This window comes from Acanthochromis polyacanthus, chromosome 10 (assembly GCF_021347895.1).
Source record: "Acanthochromis polyacanthus isolate Apoly-LR-REF ecotype Palm Island chromosome 10, KAUST_Apoly_ChrSc, whole genome shotgun sequence".
Taxonomy (NCBI): Eukaryota; Metazoa; Chordata; class Actinopteri; family Pomacentridae; genus Acanthochromis; species Acanthochromis polyacanthus.
The window spans coordinates 31,479,842-31,501,813 of NC_067122.1; the positions used below are offsets into that span (position 1 = coordinate 31,479,842).

The 21,972-nt window shown below is 39.8% G+C and overlaps 2 long non-coding RNA genes across 2 annotated transcripts in view; one reads left to right on the plus strand and one right to left on the minus strand.

The window, feature by feature from the left end:
• Positions 1-21,972, plus strand: part of LOC127535694 (uncharacterized) — a 58,611-nt gene that overhangs the window by 8,847 nt on the left and 27,792 nt on the right. The gene's annotated exons all lie outside the window — the stretch shown is intronic.
• LOC127535684 (uncharacterized) overlaps positions 5,370-21,972 on the minus strand; it is a 180,874-nt gene continuing 164,271 nt past the window's right edge. Inside the window, exon 3 of the long non-coding RNA XR_007944537.1 lies at positions 5,370-5,520. This is a non-coding gene — a long non-coding RNA (uncharacterized LOC127535684). The remainder of the gene's footprint in view (positions 5,521-21,972) is intronic.

Here is a 21,972-nt window from a genome sequence, read left to right on the forward strand (position 1 = left end):
TTGCATGCAGGGAGACGAGAACTGTCATCATAATGGAAAATCCATTAAAAGAAATAGCAAGCCTGCCTCGCTGCTGCTGTCTGCTGTCTGTTTGCTCTCAGTGGCTCAGCCTTGTTCCTGACACTGTGAAGTACATGATGTAGCTTCCACTGCAGAGGACTGTGGGTTATAGTGATGCATCGTTTAATTAAAACTACGGCAGCAAAACCTGATGTTAAAAGAGACAGAAAGCCTAAAAAGTGTTTAGTTTTCCATGTCACGCTCTATCCTTTCAATGTTTTTTTTTATCATCCATTTTTTATTGAGAAAATCACATATTGGATCTGAGGCATGTATATTGAGCAATACAATAAATCATTACTGCTGATTTTCTGTCATTTTTAACATATTTAACACACTGCCATTCTCCCTCCCTCTGTTCCATCCCCCTATCCCCCCTCCCTCTAGCTCCCTATTTCTTCCCTCCCACTATCTCCTCACTTCCTCCCTCCTTCTACCCCCCACCCCCACCCCGCCATCAACCAGTTACAGTACATGTGCATGATATGTCGCTCCATCACCACAGGACATAATAATGACCATTATATAACACTTCCTCCTGAGAATATTGTCCCCAGATCTTCTATCAGTTGTGACCACAGTTCAGTTGTATTAGATGCTGCATTGCTAATCCTTGCAGAAGATAATTCCATATGAGCAATGTCCAGGAAACAGTGATACCAATGAGTGAATGATACATCATTAGTTTTCCATCTTTGAGCAATAATCTTTTTGGCCCCAGTGAGACCTGCAAACCAGATTTTGCGCATCCTCTCGTGCAGCGATATTTGAGAGTCATCATCCAAAATGTGTACAACGGGGTCCATTGGTAGAGGGACTCCTGTTAGCGCACTAAGGCAGTTCACCACCTTCACCCAGAGCTCCTGAACTGCTGGGCATTCCATACAACATGAATGAAGGAGCCTATGGTTACCGGGAGACAGTAAGGGCAGTAAGGATCAGGTGTCGCCCCCACTCTATGCCTCACTACTGGAGTTAGATATGCTCTATGGCAATACTTCAGATGTATATAGCGGTGGTTAGAGTTTTTGGAAGCTCTTTGATATTGTGTCAGATTATTGCCAGTCTGGTTTAAATGTGTCTGCTGAAATGTCCTCTTCCCATGTTTTCATCCCCACTGAAGGCACCACACTCTGTTTCCGTAGATGATCATAAAAAATGTCACCATCCTTTTGGGAGCATCCAGTAACAACTTAGAAATGCGGCGATCCTTCAGCTCCGATCTCCAGGGAACTCCATAGGCTTTACATGCAGATCTTATTCTGAAGTAAAAAAATAAGAGTGCTCATTGTAATATTTTGATAACAGATCCTGAAAGCAAAGAACTGATTGTTCCCCGTTAAGGTCCTGTAATACCTTAATGCATTTGTTATTTCACTTTTTGTTTATAAATGATTTTCCCCCTGAGAGAAGATCACTGTCGTTCCACAATGGTGATGATTTGTACCAGTTTGGTTTGCGCTTAAGACACCTTTCCACTGCTCTAAACACCACCAACATAGAGGACAGAATTGGACCATATTGAAAATGACATTTTTTGTTGACAGTCCCAGAAAAAGAAAATCCTTCAGCCTTAATGGGTCAATAATGTCACTTTAACTGGACGTCCATGCTGCCTTGTTGTTATCGTTTAACCAGTAAGATAGACCTCTCAGCACAAAAGCCCAATGATAAAGTTTAAAGTTGGGACATGCACATCCATCATCAGTCCTTCTCATTTGCAACACTGACCATTTAATCGCAGGACGCTTCCCATTCCAAATGTATTTCCAAAGTAAAGAGTCAAGTTTCTGCTAATAACCTGTCAGGGGAGGTAGTGGAATCATAGAACTTAAAAAATTAATTCTAGGCAAGATACTGATTTTGACGGTAGCTATTCGGTCGACAGGTGTGTCCACCTACTACTATCTTCTTTAATTTCTTTTAGAACAGAAAGGTAGGTTTTTTTTCAGTCAGTGTTACATTAGGACAGATCTGAATGCCCAAGAAAATAGTTTCTGTAACAGTTACTACCTCCGATGGAAGGGATACAGCTTGTTAGTCAATATTCACTAACATTAAGGCTGATTTAGAAAAACTGACTTTATATCCCGAGAGATAGCCAAAACGTTTAAGCTTCTCCAAGACATCAGGCAGAGATTGTTGAACATTAGCCATATAAATCCGTAAGTCATATAAGTCCGTATTTGCTTCAAAAAGTCCTCACAATTCAAAAGGGTAGTGTTGAACCTCCATCGACTATTTTTGTTCTTTACCATGTTGTAATTAAAGGTAGCTAATATTGGAGGATGGTCAGATATGTATCTAGGCAAAATGTCTATATTACTAACTAAAGGAAGAAGACTAGTAGACACTAATATATAGTCAATGAGGGAAAATGTTTTATGCCGAGCTGAGTAGAAAGTATAGTCCCTTGCTGATGGATTATGTATTCTCCATACATCCTTTAAATTTAAGTCCCTCATAAAAAGATTAAGTGCCCTGCAGGCAGCGTCTTGAGAGCTAGAGAATAATGAAGTTGATTTATCAAGATCCATGTTCATTTGAGCATTCATATCTGACCCTATATATAGTTGGTAGTCAGAAAGCATCAAATGTAGCCACAAGGGGACACAAGCCAGTGTCTTATTGTGCCGGTCCCAAGCCCGGATAAATACAGAGGGTTGTGTCAGGAAGGGCATCTGACGTAAAACTTTGGCCAAATCAAACATGCGAATCAAATGTATGACTTCCATACCGGATCGGTCGAGACCCGGGTTAACAACGACCGCCATCGGTGCTGTCGACCTACAGGGTGCCGGTGGAAAATGGACGACTGTTGGTCGAAGAAGGAGGGGAGGAAGGTGTGTTCGTAGGAAGAGAGAGAAGAGGAACACGAAGAGTCTAGGACTGAGAGTAGGGACTTTGAATGTTGGATCTATGACAGGAAAAGGTAGAGAGCTGGTTGACAGGATGCAGAGAAGGAAGATGGACATACTGTGTGTCCAGGAGACCAGGTGGAAAGGTAGTAAAGCTAGAAGTCTCGGAGCAGGGTTCAAGTTGTTCTATCATCTATCAGGCCAAACAAGGGGCTTACGATGACTTGTATGCTAGGTTGGACAGTAAGGAGGGAGAGACTGACCTGTATAGGTTGGCAAGGCAGAGAGACAGAGATGGGAAGGACGTGCAGCAGGTTAGGGTGATAAAGGATAAGGATGGAAGTGTGTTGACAGGTGCCAATGGTGTGATGGGAAGATGGAAAGAGTACTTTGAAGAGTTGATGAATGAGGAAAATGAGAGAGAACAAAGAGTAGAAGAGGTGACTGTTGTGGACCAGGAAGTAGCAAAGATTAGTAAGGATGAAGTGAGGAGGGCATTGAAGAGGATGAAGAGTGGAAAGGAACTTGGTCCTGATGATATACCTGTGGAGGTATGGAAGTGTCTCGGAGAGGTAGCAGTCAGACATTCTACTGCTACCTCTCCGAGACACTTGGTCCTGATGATATACCTGTGGAGGTATGGAAGTGTCTCGGAGAGGTAGCAGTACAATTTCTGACTGGGTTGTTCAACAGGATCTTAGATAGTGAGAAGATGCCCGAGGAATGGAGGAGAAGTGTGCTGGTGCCCATCTTTAAGAACAAGGGAGATGTGCAGAGTTGTGGCAACTACAGAGGAATAAAGCTGATGAGCCACATGATGAAGCTATGAGAAAGAGTAGTTGAAGCTAGACTAAGGGCAGAGGAGAACATCTGTGAGCAGCAGTATGGTTTCATGCCAAGAAAGAGTACAACAGATGCAATATTTGCTTTGAGGATGTTGATAGAGAAGTACAGAGAAGGTCAGAAGGAGCTGCATTGTGTCTTTGTAGATCTGGAGAAAGCTTCTGACAGGGTGCCCAGAGAGGAACTGTGGTTTTGTATGAGGAAGTCTGGAGTGGCAGAGAAGTATGTTAGAGTGGTGCAGGACATGTATGAGGACTGTAAGACAGTGGTGAGGTGTGCTGTAGGTGTGACAGAGGAGTTCAAGGTGGAGGTGGGACTACATCAGGGATCAGCTCTGAGCCCCTTCTTGTTTGCTATGGTGATGGACAGGATGACAGACGAGGTTAGACAGGAGTCTCCATGGACTATGATGTTTGCAGATGACATTGTGATCTGGAGTGAGAGCAGGGAACAGGTGGAGGAGAAGCTAGAGGAGTGGAGGTTTGCCCTGGAAAGGAGAGGAATGAAGGTTAGCCGCAGCAAGACGGAGCATCTGTGTGTGAATGAGAGGGACCCAAGTGGAAGAGTGAGGTTACAGGGAGAAGAGATCAAGAAGGTGGAGGATTTTAAGTACTTAGGGTCAACAGTCCAGAGCAATGGAGAGTGTGGAAAAGAGGTGAAGAAGCGTGTACAGGCAGGCTGGAACGGCTGGAGAAAAGTGTCAGGTGTGATGTGTGATAGAAGAGTTTCAGCTAAAATGAAAGGAAAGGTTTACAAAACTGTGGTGAGACCAGCCATGTTGTTTGGTCTGGAGACAGTGTCCCTGAGGAAAAGACAGGAGGCAGAGCTGGAGGTAGCAGAACTGAAGATGCTGAGGTTCTCTTTGGGAGTGACCAGGATGGATAGGATCAGGAATGAGAACATCAGAGGGACAGCACATGTAAGAGGCTTTGGAGATAAAGTCAGAGAGGCCAGACTGAGATGGTTCAGACATGTCCAGAGGAGAGAGAGTGAATATATTGGTAGAAGGATGCTGAGTTTCCCACTGCCAGGCAGGAGGCCTAGAGGAAGACCAAAGAGGAGGTTTATGGATGTGGTTAAAGAGGACATGAAGGTAGTTGGTGTGAGAGAAGAGGATGCAGCAGACAGGGTTAGATGGAGGCAACTGATTCACTGTGGAGACCCCTGAAGGGAAAAGCTGAAAGGAAAAGAAGAATAAGTCATAAAACATCAACAATTTTCGAGTTATTGACAAGAAAAAAATCACTTTCAAAAGTATTTGGTGCATACTAACAAATGCCACCTTTTTGCCCTGGGCAGATGTGCAACAATATGCCATTCTACCTGCTTCATCTGAACCCGATTTCTCAATTGACACATTCAAATTTCGCCTCATAATTATTAAGACTCTTCTTGTTACCGTGCCATCGGCTGACCAAGCAACTGGTTTGTACAATTGATTTTGCATTCTAATTCCGTCATCGTACAAATGGGTTTCCTGAAACATTGCTGTTTCAGGAATGTTAATTTCTGAAAACAGCAATCAACTTTCTTTCTATTTAGAAAATCTAAAGTCTTGGATCTTTTATAGGGGTAATATAAGCCTTTAACATTAAGAGACCCCAGATAGCAAACTATGGGTGAATCAATGTTGAATCTATGTTGAGACCTAACGTAGAAATTATACAGAAAGCGCAAGGTTGATAAAATGTTGAGTCAACGTTTGCTTACATAGATTACATGTTTGCAAACATAGATTCAACATTAATTAAACATTGACCTGTCAAACATTTTAATTAAACCAAAATACAACGTAGATTCAATGGTAGCTTTTAAACACAAACTTCAATGTTGACAAAATGTTGTTGAATCAACGTTGATCCAACCATCAGTCTTCAACCGTAACCACAATTCAACCTTCTTAACCCTAATTCAACATTGATTTAACATCTTTTGTTATCTGGGTAAAGTGTGATTTATGGTTGAAAAGCAAACGTTGACTCAACATTTTATCAACCTTGCGCTTTCTGTATAATTTCTACGTTAGGTCTCAACATAGATTCAACATTGATTCACCCATAGTTTGCTATCTGGGACATTATGTTGAAACATTTCGGTTTATAAGTATCAGTATTATTCTTCTCATTACTGATGATGGCACTCTGACCCCCCCCCCCCCCCCCTAATTAACAACTTATGTACTTCCGTTGTTCCTTTACAAATGCTATAAAATAAGAATGCTCCTTTATTGAAATAATAATAATTAAAATATTAATAACAAAAATAACAATAATAATAATACTGAAAATTTAAAATAGAAGCTGTGTGACCTTAAGCATAATTGGTAACAGAAATAGTCCCAATGTTTATATCCCCAACTTTACATCATTGTCTCTGACAAGCATTTCCAAATCTGAATCCTGGCAGTAAATCCTTTCACCCAGAATCAGAGTCACCATGCTGATCCTCCTCGTCCTCTTCTTCCTCCCGCCGCAGTGTGGTCAGAGCATCCTCAGCTTGTTTCAAATGACATCTTCTTGCCGTTGTATTTCACCTTCAAAATGGCTGGGTAAATCAGGAATGTCTCCACTCCTCTCCTGTGAAGTTTAGCCTGAATGTCGTTGAGTCCTCGCCGCTTCCGACTCGTCTCTGTGCTGTAGTCCGGATAGAACCACAGTGGAGTGCCATCGGGAAGAGCTGGTCTGGCCTTTCTTGCTCCATCCAGTATAGCCTGCCTGTCTGTGTAGCACAGGAGACAGAGAATCATGGTCTGGGGCTTCGAAGTGTTATTTGAGTAGATCCGATTAGCAATGTCGATTTCCACCTGTGAGGCTCAGGAGCCCCCAAGTGATGGAATCCAGGTGGGTAGCATCTTCTGAATGTATCCTGGGGGGTCATCGCCTTCAGCCCGTGTTGGCAGATTAATCAGCCGCAGACTGTTTCTCCTACTTCGATCTTCCTGTGTAATCAACTCCTCATGCAGCTTTGCAATTTCCTTCATACAGTGCGCTGTGTCGGTCTCATTCTTTTTTAGGTTAGCTTGTATGCTATCCACTTTGCCAAGCGCGATAGTGAACTTAGCATGAGCGTCCATTTGTTCATTCAGTGACTGCAAAATGCCACTATTTTTGGTCAGGGTTTTCTCAATGGGTGCCAGGGATTCTTTGATGGACTCTTCAATCAGTTTGGTGACATTTTTGTTGAAAGCTGTCATCTCGCCTGCCAGTGTTTGCTTAATTAGCATAGCTAGCTCCTCTGTTAGCTCTGCGGGTTGGGGCTGTTTGCTGTTGCGTGCATCTTGTTTTCTCATCAGACCTTGGTCTCTTCTCGATGACATAGTTAAAAAATAAGTAAGGGCGCACCTCCAAATAAAACTGTTGGTAGGAGTTACTAAATATACAAAAGAGTAGGGGGTTTGTTCGGAGTTCAGCGCCTCGTCGCCATCTTGCCTCATACCTCAACCGGAAGTTTTCTAGACAATATGCTTAAACTGTGAGTAAGGACAAGAAATAAGTGAATAAATGAAGTGATTACATGAAAACCTGCCCTACACAGTGAAACAGAAGGACTGATGAAGTGCTGCAGACTGTTTCTACTGTTCTGCCTAGTGTTGAAATGATCCTGTTGCCATGACAATTATATCTAGGCCAAAGTGGATTACACTGTCTATAAAAAGTATCCCAGGAACAAAACCTTCATCATTGTCAGGTGAGTGTCATTTAGTTTACCCCACAGATGTGCTCTCCACCTCAGCCTCATTTATTTTGTTATACATAGTGTACATACAGTGAACAGTTTGGACACAGCTTCTCATTCAACAAGTTTTATTGATCCTAATTATTTCATACATTGGGGCTGCACAATGGCTTGGTGGTAAGCACAGTCGTCTCTTTCTGCATGGAGTTTGCATGTTGGAGTTGTTGGCTTTACTAGAATCTGGTGTAGCTCCACCCAGCTCTCCCTTCTTCTCTCGCTGTCCGTTCTAACTCTTATTGACTCTCATTTAGAAAGCATCAAGTCAGTGATTTTATTTAGTGAGTCTACACAGTTTCAATTACAAAATTCCGACCTCATAAGTAATTTTGTATATGTTTTGAAGGCTGAGAAGCTGTGGTGGCTACGTGCATCTTTAATACACAGTCTATGGTGGAGATGTGGGATCAATATCTCACCTCATGTTTGGTACAACACACCCTGATCCTCTCTGCACAGCTGTCAGTCTTAACATTCCTAGACTGTTGTGGACATTTGTAGCCCTACCATTTTCCAGAAACAAATCATTAGTAACTGCCTGATTAGCCAGCTACACGTCAACTAGCTTTCCAGAGACTGGTTGTGCTTCTGGCTTGGTAGCTTTAACACTAGTAAGAATTGTTAATCAGGTTTACATTCAAAAAGACAAATTTGAAGCTGAATAAAATAAAAATGCAGCAGCTGCCCACATACATCAGAGAACCAAGACTTGTGTTCATTCAACCTCTTTTAGCAATGAGAAGTCAGTGATAGTGAGAGATGATCTGTTGGGAGAGTTCTGTTTGTTTTCATCACGTAGGTCCTGAGCTTTTATTTGAATTTCATGAGAGAAGTGGACTGAAAAGCAATTTGAATGTAACTGTTCCATCGCTGAGCCCTCTTGGATTTAATAGAGAACTGGCAGAGCCCAGTCTGGAGCACTGGAAGTTTGTTTTTATAATATATTGGTGTATTCAGTATAACTATTAGACTGGAGAAATGCTTTACATGTAACAAAACTGAGAGGATCTGGAAGTTATTCCAGAGAGGCTGAATGGTCAACCCTGCTGCTAAACATTTTGATCACCATCGCTGCTCATCTTTCATCGAGTTCCACTCACTTTCATGACTGTGTTTTCATTCCAGTGAGATCATGGCCACACTGGAGTGTCATTGCACGACTAATGACTGTGGTGGAATTCTGCAGAAGAAAATGTGAGGTTCTTGCACTGTACTTGTGGTCTATAGCAGCGGCATGCATTGTGATGATGAACTCTAGGAAGTGTCGAGACTTAATCATCAGATAGGTCAGATCACACCTGGATGGAGAGCTGAGTGGTGTCATGGCGGTGTCAAATAATGGCCATGCTTTGAGCTGATGTAGTTGCCAGCTAGTGGTTAAAAAGTGGCTTGAAAATGAATAAAATTGTCAGTTCCTGTTGTGAACTAAACACTGCACTGAGAGCACATTGCTTCCGCCTTCGTCACCCTTTCTAAGCCTTCAGCTTGCCCGCTTTTCTTTCACTAATTAAATGCTGAGCTCATAGAAGTGATTTGATCTCCCTCATTAAAAAGTCCTCATTAGGGTTCCCCATTTCATTTTCCTAATGAACCGATCAAGTTAAATGGAATGGAAAGCCAGGACCGGGAGTTTAAGCACAACTTCTATGGAGATCCACAGCTGGAGTGTACTGAGGAGGCCCACTCAGCACAAAGTCACCTTTACCAACACATGACCAGCTGCTGGCTTCTAAATGTTTAAGAGAAGCCTTTTTATTAGCTGTTAAAAAGGTGACTAATTATTAGTTACAGAAATATTATGCAGGTCACACTAATGAATGATACATTTATAATGCATAAAAGAATAGAATGTCCTTTATTAGAATAGACAGATTATACACTACTGTTCAAACGTTTGGTGTCACTTATGATCTCATTTTTTTTAAAAAACATTTTTTTTTCAATGAAGATAGCATTAAATGAATGATAAATCCAGTGTAGACATAGTTAATGTGGTAAATGACTGTTCTATCTGTAAACGTCTGATTTCTAATGGAATATCTCCATAGGGGTACAGAGGAACATTTCCATCAACCATCACTCCTGTGTTCTAATGCTACATTGTGTTAGCTAATGGTGTTGAAAGGCTCACTGATGGTTAGAAAACCCTTGTGCAGTTATGTTAGCACATGGATAAAAGAGGGAGTTTAATGGACAACATAGAATTGTTAGAATGACCCCACATTTTTGAACAGTGGTGCATGCTGCCATGTTTTTGAATATGAGAGATTAAATACAATAAATCTGACATGAATCCATGTGGGTCTGTGTGACAGCAGTCACTAACTGACTCTAACATGAGACTGAAATGAACCATTGTTTTGTCTATTAAAGCTTCAAGGTGAGACAGGTGATGCAGTGTTGATGTGATCTCTGGTCCATTAACTCATCTATGATCTATGCAGCTCAGGGACTGATGTCAATTTGAAGCATTTAGAAAACTTGTATTGCTCATAGTTCAGACAGCTGGTTTTGTGTTAGCTTATGGAAAGATAAGAAACTATAAACTGATAAAGGACAGTTGCTCTTTAGTTGTATTATTAGTTTGCAAACAGTTTCAGGTGGTTACTGCCTTGGAATCAGATGCTGCACCTTCTTGTCTGTAGACAGGAACTGAACCAAAGACTTCTGCTGCTTTAGTATCCTGCTGATCATCATCTGTCTGGACCCCATCTTGGTTGGCATTTTGATACATGGTTTGGGATGGTCATCTGAGATACTTCTAGGCTTTTCCAGGAGCGCCTATGGCCTTCCAGCTGTGAGAATGGTGACTCAGCAGCTTCTTGCAGAAATCTGCAGCTCGGTCGATCGGTCTATCCTTTTTCAAAGCATTTTTGAAGAGGGACAAAGAACACTTTAAATATTACATGTATTTTTACTGTGAACAATAAAGTGCTTTTTAAGCTGTTTGTGTTCTAAGCATAGAGTATTTCAAAATAAAATCAATAATAGTTTCTGCATGCCTTCCTTTTGAAAAAAACTATAAAAGCTTTTCATTCCCAGAGAATATAATTTGTGGGAGTTTAGTGTAAAACTAACTCTTTTATCATAATCCAAAATAGATATTTCACTCCACTGTGCATTTTTGCAGACATTTTTGATTGCTTTACATTTGTAAAAAAAATCTAACAAACAAACAAATTGCTTCCATAGACCTGTGAAAAATATATCGCCATCGTTTATCAGTCCAGGGCTCTGTGGTGAGGTGGTGTTCCCTTCAGGTTGAAATTAGCCTGCCTTTATGGCTTTTAAAACTAACAGTTATTAAACAGCTGTATTCCAAAACAGGAAAAGTAAAACATCTTGGTAAATAAAGTGTTCAGTCTGAGGATAAAGCCCTACAGCCTGGTCCACTTGTTCAGAGACATTTTCTGTTTTTATTCAGACTTCTCGTCTCTCATTGAAGCAGCCAAAGCTTCTCTCATCCCAGCTCTGATGTTCTCACTTGTATGACCATCTATGGAAAAATGCCATTTGCAAACTTTTCATCTGTTACTGATGATAGTCAGATGCATGTAGGCTCCATTGTCCTTTGCAGCTCTGTAATATTCCACTTGTCATAACTAAGTTCTAGCTGGTATTTTGTATTTTCAATAAAGCTCTGGGATAGCAACTTCAGAAAAATAAATGCATGATGGCGTTACATAGAGAGTTAGTTTAGTTTAGTTTATTTCAGTCAGCATCCAAAACAACAAACTGACAATAAACAATTACTGTCGGGCAACGACTGAAAAGGCATAGGCTGAAGCACAGCTTACATCGCCTACCCTTATCACAACTTACGTTTTCACGCTGAAAGGAAAAATGAAAACAAAAATCCAGAGAAGAATTTCACAGAAGCTTACATTTTTGCCTTACAATAAATTTCTTAAATAAGACTCCATTAACTTGGCTTTAAGCTTTCTCTTAAATATAAATAATGAAGTGCCAGACTTCAGTTCATCCTCTAGAGCGTTCCACACATGAACACCTTGGAAAGAAAAACTTCTTAACTTTACATCAGTTCTTGCTTTAGGCTGAGCAAACATAAATAATCCTCTAAGTTCATATGAGAGTGACCAGATGAAGCTTTAAAAATCTTCTTTGTTAGTTGTGTTTCTTAGTATTAGGTCTTTGGCAAGTTGAAAAGTTAACAGATCACTGAGTTTAGAACCATTCTCATATAGTGTACCACTTGAAAAGGCATTTGATGAAGTTCTTTTTGCTTTGGATTACAGGACTGACTTTGCATTCATCACACAGAATTATGTGGTGCTAATTTAAGTGGTCAAACAAGTGAACTGTGTTACCATGTACAGTAGCAAAAACAGCAACACAGTGCCAGCAGAGTGCCTGTTTGGTTATCTTCAGTTACCTGAGCATTCTGCACTACAGAATGGAATCCCAAAATAACACAAGGTGAGTCATCAGAAGGGCTGTGTGGTGTGTCAAAGCGATTTTCAGGTAAGTTACACTGGAGGTAACACAGTACAAAGGAGGGGATTTTCCCCTAGATATCTTTATCACATTACAAAGGTCTACTTTGGCAGATTATTTGCTTTAACTTGCAGCACCCAACCATGCTGAAAATGAGATGAAGTGATAGAGGTGATAATCAATCAAAATAAACACACACCAGCTGCAAACACACCTTTAACAAGTAAGTAGAGTTATGAAACTAAAAGGCCCCAGGCAGATCACCCACAACACAGTGAGTGTCTGTACAGTACGTATATTAGAAAGGTGTGTATTTAATGTTTAATTAAAGATAAACTGTGGTTAGATTTCCAATGAACACCCTGATGAATAGATTTTTAACAGAAACAGACCTTTTACAAAAGAAAATGTCAAAGACTTTGTGTGAACATAGGACTATGGAAACACACACATAAATGTCCCATCACTCTCACTGCATGTCAGGACTAAAAACAAGCCATGAAGTACAAGAACTCTGTTCTTTATCTGGAAAATGACCAAGAACCCAACAATCACTCTTACAGAGCTTTACAAGTCTTCAGCAGAGGTAGAAAAACCTACTAGGACGATGGCATCGAAGCAGCACACAATCAGCTCTTTATAGTAGACCGGGTAGAAGGAAGCCGCTCTGAGGAAAGAACACATGACAGTCTGTTTGGAGCTTGAAAACAAGATTCCCTCATCTGATGACACAAAAACTGAACTCAAAACCTTTGACCATTGAACACCAGGTCAGCTGATTCATATCTCCACTGCACTGAAGAATGGTGGTGGCAGCACCAAATGATGGCCGGTGCTGTGGCTGCAGCAGGAACAGAGAAACTGGTCAGAACTGCAACAAGGATGAATGCATCTAAGCACGTAGCAGTGAAGAAAACCTGCTGCAGGAACCTGAAACTGGAGTCACTGCAGCAGTAAGGGCTGCTCAGTGTACTGTTCCAGCATCAACACTGCAGTGTGTGCACGGACAGCAGTCACACTGCAGGAAACAGTGAAGTAAGGAAAACAGAATGTTACAGCTATTTTTTCTGCTTGATGGAAGAAGAAAACAGCCGAGGTTCTCATTTTCCATGACTAATGTACAAGACAGTCTGTGTGACAGAGCATGGTTTACTCTGATCTCAGAGTTCTTGGATGCACAGCTTTTTGAAAAAAGACAAAAAACTACATCTTTATTTCAATGCCACAGACACAGTCAATTGAGTTCAGTTTTTCCCATCTCTGTATTGGTTCTTGTTTTGTTTAATGAAGTAATTTTTTGAATCCTCACTGGTGTCCACCAGTTCTGTGTCTTCAGCTGGGTTCTCTGTGTTCACTGTTCCCTGTGACAGTGAGAAGTTCATGAATATTTTACTGTTATGCAAATGTCTGCTGGACTTTCAACAGGGTAATGTCGTAGAAGTTTGGTATATTGTACACACGTGGACAAAATTGTTGGTACCCCTCAGTTAAACAAGGAAAAACCCACAATTCTCACTGAAATCACTTGAAACTCACAAAAGTAACAATAAATAAAAATTTATTGAAAATTAAATAATCAAAATCAGCCATCACTTTTGAATTGTTGATTAACATAATTATTTAAAAAAACAAACTAATGAAATAGGGCTGGACAAAAATGATGGTACCCATAACTTAATATTTTGTTGCACAACCTTTTGAGGCAATCACTGCAATTAAACGATTTCTGTATTTGTCAATGAGCGTTCTGCAGCTGTCAACAGGTATTTTGGCCCACTCCTCATGAGCAAACAGCTCCAGTTGTCTCAGGTTTGATGGGTGTCTTCTCCAAATGGCATGTTTCAGCTCCTTCCACATATGTTCAATGGGATTCAGATCTGGGCTCATAGAAGGCCACTTTAGAATAGTCCAACGCTTTTCTCTCAGCCATTCTTGGGTGTTTTTGGCTGTGTGTTTTGGATCGTTGTCCTGTTGGAAGACCCATGACCTGCGACTGAGACCAAGCTTTCTGACACTCGGCAGCACATTTCTCTCCAGAATGCCTTGATAGTCTTCAGATTTCATCGTACCTTGCACACTTTCAAGACACCCTGTGCCAGATGCAGCAAAGCAGCCCCAAAACATTACTGAGCCTCCTCCATGTTTCACCGTAGGGACAGTGTTCTTTTCTTCGTATGCTTGGTTTTTCAGTCTATGAACATAGAGTTGATGTGCCTTACCAAAAAGCTCCAGTTTGGTCTCATCTGTCCAAAGGACATTCTCCCAGAAGCTTTGTGGCTTGTCAACATGCATTTTTGCAAATTCCAGTCTGGCTTTTTTATGAGTTTTTTTCAGCAGTGGTGTCCTCCTTGGTCGTCTCCCATGAAGTCCACTTTGGCTCAAACAACGACGAATGGTGCGATCTGACACTGATGTACCTTGGCCTTGGAGTTCACCTTTAATTTCTTTGGAGGTTGCTCTGGGCTCTTTGGATACAATTCCAACGATCCGTCTCTTCAATTTGTCATCAATTTTCCTCTTGCGGCCACGTCCAGGGAGGTTGGCTACTGTCCCGTGGGTCTTGAACTTCTGAATAATATGAGCCACTGTTGTCACAGGAACTTCAAGCTGTTTAGAGATGGTCTTATAGCCTTTACCTTTAAGATGTTTGTCTATCATTTTTTTTCGGATGTCCTGGGACAATTCTCTCCTTCGCTTTCTGTTGTCCATGTTCAGTGTGGTACACACCTTTTCACCAAACAGCAGGGTGACTACTTGTCTCCCTTTAAATAGGCAGACTGACTGATTATGAGTTTGGAAACACCTGTGATGTCAATTAAATGACACACCTGAGTTAATCATGTCACTCTGGTCAAATAGTTTTCAATCTTTTATAGAGGTACCATCATTTTTGTCCAGGCCTGTTTCATTAGTTTGTTTTTTAAAATAATTATGTTAATCAACAATTCAAAAGTGATGGCTGATTTTGATTATTTAATTTTCAATACATTTTTATTTATTGTTACTTTTGTGAGTTTCAAGGGATTTCAGTGAGAATTGTGGGTTTTTCCTTCTTTAACTGAGGGGTACCAACAATTTTGTCCACGTGTGTAGGTCATCTTGGGGCCCACAGTGACTCGGTGGTTTGCACGGTCACCTAACAGCTACAAGTTTCCCGGTTCGTGTCCTGAGATGTTTCTGTGTCGGGTTTACATGTTCTGTCCAACATGGGTTCTCACAGTGGTACTTCCTCCCACAGTCCAAAAGCATGCCGAGGTTAACTGGTGATTGTTAGTCGTCCGTAGGTTGTCTGTCTCTTTATGTATATGACTATGTGGATGGAAAGCTGAGCCTTGTACAGTAAAAGCAGTTCAACATGATGGGATGTCTTTTCATTAGACTCACTAAGACTGATAACTCACTAAGGTCTTGCTAAGCAGTCACAAGAAACTGGTATTTAACTTAATAAGTCAACCCAGGTTTTCTAAATCTCCCTGTGAGAGCCCGGCAGCTGAGGGATGTGATGCCTACTTTTCTTAAAGTCTTTTTCTCTGCTGATTATTGATCTTTGGGGTGCATATGATCAGAGCTGGTGTGTGGGCCTGTCAGCCCTGAATGATCTCAACCATGGAAATTAATTTCAGGACATTCTAACTAGTGTTTGAGTCATTTTACCCAAAACTGCACGTGTCAACCTAATTTTGGTGCTAGAGGAAATGGCAGGGGTCATAAAGTCTTTAAAGTTTATGCTGTGGGACCATGATTGTAGAAAATAGTAATCCATTGCTCTCAGGATATAAATGTAGACCAGCTGACTTGACCATGCTGCTACTAAAACCTTCTGCCTTTCTCCAGTGTGATGTTTACATGAACAATATTTTAGTCATTTTGTGGTGAGAGAACACTGTACAGTCAGCACTAAATAGTATCGAGTATCACCTTATTAAACTGCTATCAGAAATGCCCTAGAAAACTGTTAATATTTACCCTTGCAGGAAACAAAACTCACATGATTATTCACTGTCCTTTTCCCTCTGTTCTTTGTCAACAACTGTTGTACAAAAGGATTTGTCTTCCATCCCCAGCTGATACCAGTGTAACTGATTAAAATGCTAATACCTAATTAACACTTGTTGATGCAACGTGAGTGTTGTGGTGTGAATGACTAAAAACAGACTGACTATTGTGACTGAGCCATGTACATTAGGTACAGACATCTGTCAATCTTGCTGCCAACATGGTTTGTATATTGACTGTGTGTCGCCTCTTTTATCTGTCAGAGGTACCAGATGGACTTCCTCAAAGGATTCAATGAGGATAAACCTGTGCATCTAAAGAGGAAACACTTGCCCATGTTCAAATGTTTAAAAAGTAGTGCTGGGACATTAATTATGATTAATTAATCACAGGAAAAATAAAGCGTTAAAAAAATAACGCATTTAATCGCACCTTTCTCAGTTCTCTAATTTCTGTCACACCAGTAACTCTGATGAACACTCCAGTCCAGTAGGTGGCGCTAATGAACCTAAAGTCTGTTTGCAACCATGAATAAGATGCACAGGACACACTGAGTGAATCAGTGGAGAAATATCAGACCAACATAGCGGCTCACTCGCAAACTCTCCTTTTCTTACGAAAACTGTTCAGCAAAAAGTATTTCTGAAAGCATTTGAGGTGAGAAACAAGCTGTGGAATCTGTCCTGTGAAATGAAGTTTATAGGATTTACAGAAAGTGTGCAATAATTATTTTAACAAAAGTAGACAGGTGCATAAATTTGGGCACCCCAACAGAAAAATTACATCAGTATTCATTAGATCCTCCTTTTGCAGAAATAACAGCCTCTAAATGCTTCCTGTAGCTTCCAATGAGGGTCTGGATTCTGGTTGAAGGTATTTTTGACCATTCTCCTTTAAAAAACATCTCCAGTTCAGTCAGGTTTGATGGTTTCCGAGCATGGACAGCCCGCTTTAAATCTCACCACAGATTTTCAGTAACATTCAGGTCTGGGGACTGAGATGGCCATTCCAGAACGTTCTACTTGTTCCTCTGCATGAATGCCTGAGTAGAATCTGAGCAGTGTTTAGGGTCGTTGTCTTGTTGAAGTATCCAGCTCCGGCACAACTTCAACTTTGTCACTGATTCTTGAACATTGTTGGCAAGAATCTGCTGATACTGACTGGAATCCATGAGACCTTCAACTTTAACAAGATTTCCAGTACCTGCAGTGGCCACACAGCCCCACAGCATGATGGAACCACCACCAGATTTTACTGTGGGCAGCAAGTGTTTGTCTTGGAATGCTGTGTTCTTCATCCACCATGCATACCGCCCCTTGCTATGTCCAAATAACTCCATTTTAGGTTCATCAGTCCACAGCACCTTATTCCAAAATGAAGCTGGCTTGTCCAAATGTGCTTTAGCAAACCTCAAGTGACTCTGTTTGTGGCATGTGCAGAAAAGGCTTCTTCCGCATTACTCTCCCATACAGCATCCCCTTGTGCAAAGTGTGCTGAACAGTTGAACGATGCAGTGACACCATCTGCAGCAAGATCATGTTGTAGGTCTTTGGAGCTGGTCTGTGGGCTGAGTTTGACTGTTCTCACATCCTTCATCTCTGCTTAGCTGACAGTTTTCTTGGCCTGCCACTCTGGGCCTTAACTAGAACTGAGCCTGTGGTCTTCCATTTCCTCACTATGTTCCTCACAGTGGAAACTGACAGCTGAAATCTCTGAGCTAGCTTTTTGTTTCCTTCCCCTTAATCATGATGCTGAACAATCTTTGCTTTCAGGCCATTTGACAGTTGTTTTGAGGCTCCCATGTTTCCACTCTTCAGAGAAGATGCAAAGAGGAGAACAACTTGGAATTGTCCACCTTAAATACCCTTTCTCATGATTGGCTCCACCTGTGTATGCAGGTCAAAGGTCAATGAGCTTACCAAACACATTTTATGTTCCAATAATTAGTGCTAAAGGTGTTCAAATCAACAAAACAACAAGGGTGCCCAAATTTATGCACCTGTCTACTTTTGTTTAAACAATTATTGCCCACTTTCTGTAAATCCTATAAACTTCATTTCACTTCTCAAGTATCACTGTGTTCATCTGCTATAAGATATTTAACTGATTGGTGATCCGAACAACCAGTGATTTATAAAGGAAAACCTTGATAATTATCAGGGGTGCCCAAACTTTTTTATACCACTATATGTTAGCTGCCACTGTCCTGGTACCAGTTAATGGAGCAGCCATCCCATAATAGACCACTTTTCAAGACATTGAAAGTGCTTGAGTTTACAAAAGTGTTCAAATGTTGACTCTAATCGCTCTAATGTCACTTTGAGTTTGCAGTAATCTGTGAATGTAGCAGACAGATGAAAAATGCAGATAAACAGAAACAAACATTTTTGTTGTTTAACTGTCTATTCATCCATTCAGTCATCAACCAACATTTATCTGAACTGAAAACTTTGCTTATTGTGACAAATATTGATATTTGACAAAAATGCGATCAATCGCAATGAATTAATTACAAAGCCTCTAAATAATTTCATTCATTTTTTCATCACATCCCACCACTAGTAAAAATCTTCTTTCAGATCTTCAAAGAATCACCAGGAGAAGTCAGCATTGGAGGGCAGCAGGATTTATTTGTGACAGAAAAAAGTTCTTACAAGTGATACTGAGCTGTGCACCGTCTTTTATGCTGTGACAGTTGGTCCTTTTTTCTAGAGAGACAGTTTTATCACCATTACTTTTCTAAATCTGTTGGTCAGATCTTGACATCAGCTCATCATATTTCACCCCTAGATCACTCCCTGCAGAGGACTTCAGGTTATCATTAGCTCATGTTCTACAGAGAACATGCTCAGACATGTTCAGACTTTGCCCTATTGTTTTGTGACAGATTTCGTGCATGTTACACCATAATGTGTTGCTATGTTTGTAATATATCTGAACATTTATAATGCCTTCAGTTTACACCATTATGTTTTGAGCACTCCATATTTAATTTTCTAAAAAGCATATGATTTGTCTTTACACCAGAAATACATGTTTTCCTTTATGATATTCCAGCTCACACACACACACACACACACACACACACACACACACACACACACACACACACACACACACACACACACACACACATATTTGTACTTCTATCTTATTGAGGACATCCATAGGCGTAATGCATTTCCTAGAGCCTTACCCTATTTTATTTATTTTTATTTATTTATTTATTTATTTATTTATTTCATTAAAAAATACAACACAGCATATGTTAAATGAATGAAAAGGAGCAGAAAGAAGCTATAGCTTATAATTTCTGCCCCTTATCAATAATAATTTTAACACATTTCAGTAGTATTTGGCTGTCACACACAGCCTTTTAACCAACATTTAACATGATCTAAAGATAAAAAAAAAAAACAATTTCCGGTTATTCACAAGTATCATATCTCTTCAATAGCAACTCTTTCACATTTTTCTTAAAAATACAAATCAACTGAGACATTTTAATTTCAGAATTCACATTGTTCCACAGATTGACGCCTTGGATTGAGATGCATCTTTCTTTTGTTTTTGTGCCTGTTTCAGGTCTCAAAAAGACTTCGGTTCCTCTTAGTTTGTACCGACTTTCTCTCTTTTTAAATCTGTTTTGCAAATTCTCTGGCAATGTTTTTTTGTGAGCTTTATACATTGTTTTGAGAAGATTAAATTCAACCAATTCATTAAATTTTAAAGATTTAAATTTTACAAATATAGGATTTGTGTGGTCTCTGTATCCGCTTCCGTTAACGACTCGAATGGCACGTTTCTGTAAAAGGAAGAGCGGTTCAATATAAGTCTTACAGGCATTTCCCCACGCTTCAATACAATATGTCAGATATGGAACAATAAGTGAATTAAATAACAGAAACAAAGCGCGACTATTTAGTGATTCTTTGACCTTATGCAACACTGCTATGGTTTGTGAAACCTTTGTTTTAACCAGCTCTATATGGGCTTTCCATGTTAAATGTTCATCAATCATAACACCTAAGAATTGTACTACATTTGTCCTTTTAATCTCAAAATCTTGTATAGTTAGTGTAGCATCAGTGTCTTTGTGCCTACAACTAAAGATCATATATTTAGTTTTGCTAAAATTTAAAGACAATCTGTTTGCATTGAACCATTTCATCATTTTCTCTAACTCGTTCTTTACAGTTAGCATCTTTTATATTTTTACCGGAATAAAATAAAGTGGTATCATCCGCAAACAAGATACATTTCAATAATTTAGAGACAGTTTCAATATCGTTTATATACAGAAGGAAAAGCATTGGTCCAAGGACCGATCCTTGTGGTACTCCACAAGATACATTACAATATTTGGATTTTATGTTGTTTAATTCAACAAACTGTTTTCTGTCTTTTAAGTAACTCTTGACCCATTGATGACCAACACCTCTTATACCGTATTTATATAATTTATGCAATAATATTTTGTGATCTAAAGTATCGAACGCTTTTTGAAGATCAACAAAGACGCTCACTAAGACATGTTGTTTATCCATGGCATTGGTGATTTCTTCGGACAGTTCCATAATTGCTGTAGCGGTCGAGTGATTGTAGCGAAATCCATATTGGCTCTTATTTAAAATGTTATGTTTTCCAATAAATTTGTCTAGTCTGATCACAAACAACTTTTCTAAAATTTTAGAAAGTTGTGGTAGTAATGATATTAGTCTATAATTAGAAATGTCATTCTTATTTCCTTTTTTGTGAAGTGGAATCACTTTTGCTATTTTCATATGATCTGGAAATATCCCCATAGTGAATGATAAATTGCAAATATAAGTGAAAGGTTCGATTATAACATCTATGATTCTCTTTATTAGTGACATATTCATATCTGTATAGTCGGTAGATTTTTTATTTGCAAATTTTTGAACTATTGTTATAATTTCTCTTGGTTGTACACTTTCAAGGAAAATACTATTGATATTAGGTGTAATTTCACATTGAATGTTAACATCTGGGATATTTTGTGATAGACTAGGACCAATATTAGAAAAATAGTTATTAAATTCATTGGCAATTTCCTCTTCTCCTTTTCTCCTTTTCTTCTTTACCCTAACCTTAACCATCACAACTGATTGGCTAAACTTAATCCTTACCCTAACCCTAACCAAACCTCAATTCATACCTGTTCTCTAAAAACAAGTCTTCACCCTCAAACATGGCTGTTTCAAAGTGAGGACCGGCCAAAATGTCCTCACTTTGTAAAAATGTCCTCACTTTGATAGTTAAATGCAGAAAATGGTCCTCACAATGTAGCAAGTACAAGAACACACACACACACACACACACACACACACACACACACACACACACACACACACACACACACACACACACACACACACACACACACACACACACACGCACACACACACACACACACACACACACATCAGGTGGAGGCTGAACAGTGAAAAGAGCATTTCCTCTTAAAAATGAAGATGAAATGACATCCAGATGTAAACCACACAGTCATTGCGCTGGCTGTAAACATGGCCTCAGCTGTAGCATCAGCTGTACATAGTTTCTTTTGTTGCTGTATTCATGTAACGTGCAGATTTCTGTTCATTTAATGTTTTCAAACATTGCCATGTATTTTGCAAACTACAAACAAAGCAGCAAACACACAACAAAATGAACAGAACACACTAATATACTACCAGTTCCTCAATGAAAAATGTCAAACAACCAATCAGAGAGCATCCTCAGGTCATGCACTTTCCTTAAAACACCTACATACAGTACACACTCATTTGATTGTATAGTCTGGAAACATTTTTTAAATCAATGCTCACACGCCTTCCAAGCACAAAATGTAAACCATTAAACTGTTTGACATAATTATTCAGACATATGTCCTTCCTTTTAGTTGAACCTGTTAAAACAAAAATACTTCTGATTAAAAGAGCTGTGTGCTCCCTGCATTAACCAGCCATCACTGCCACACATCCTGAATGCAGACATTTCCTGTGAT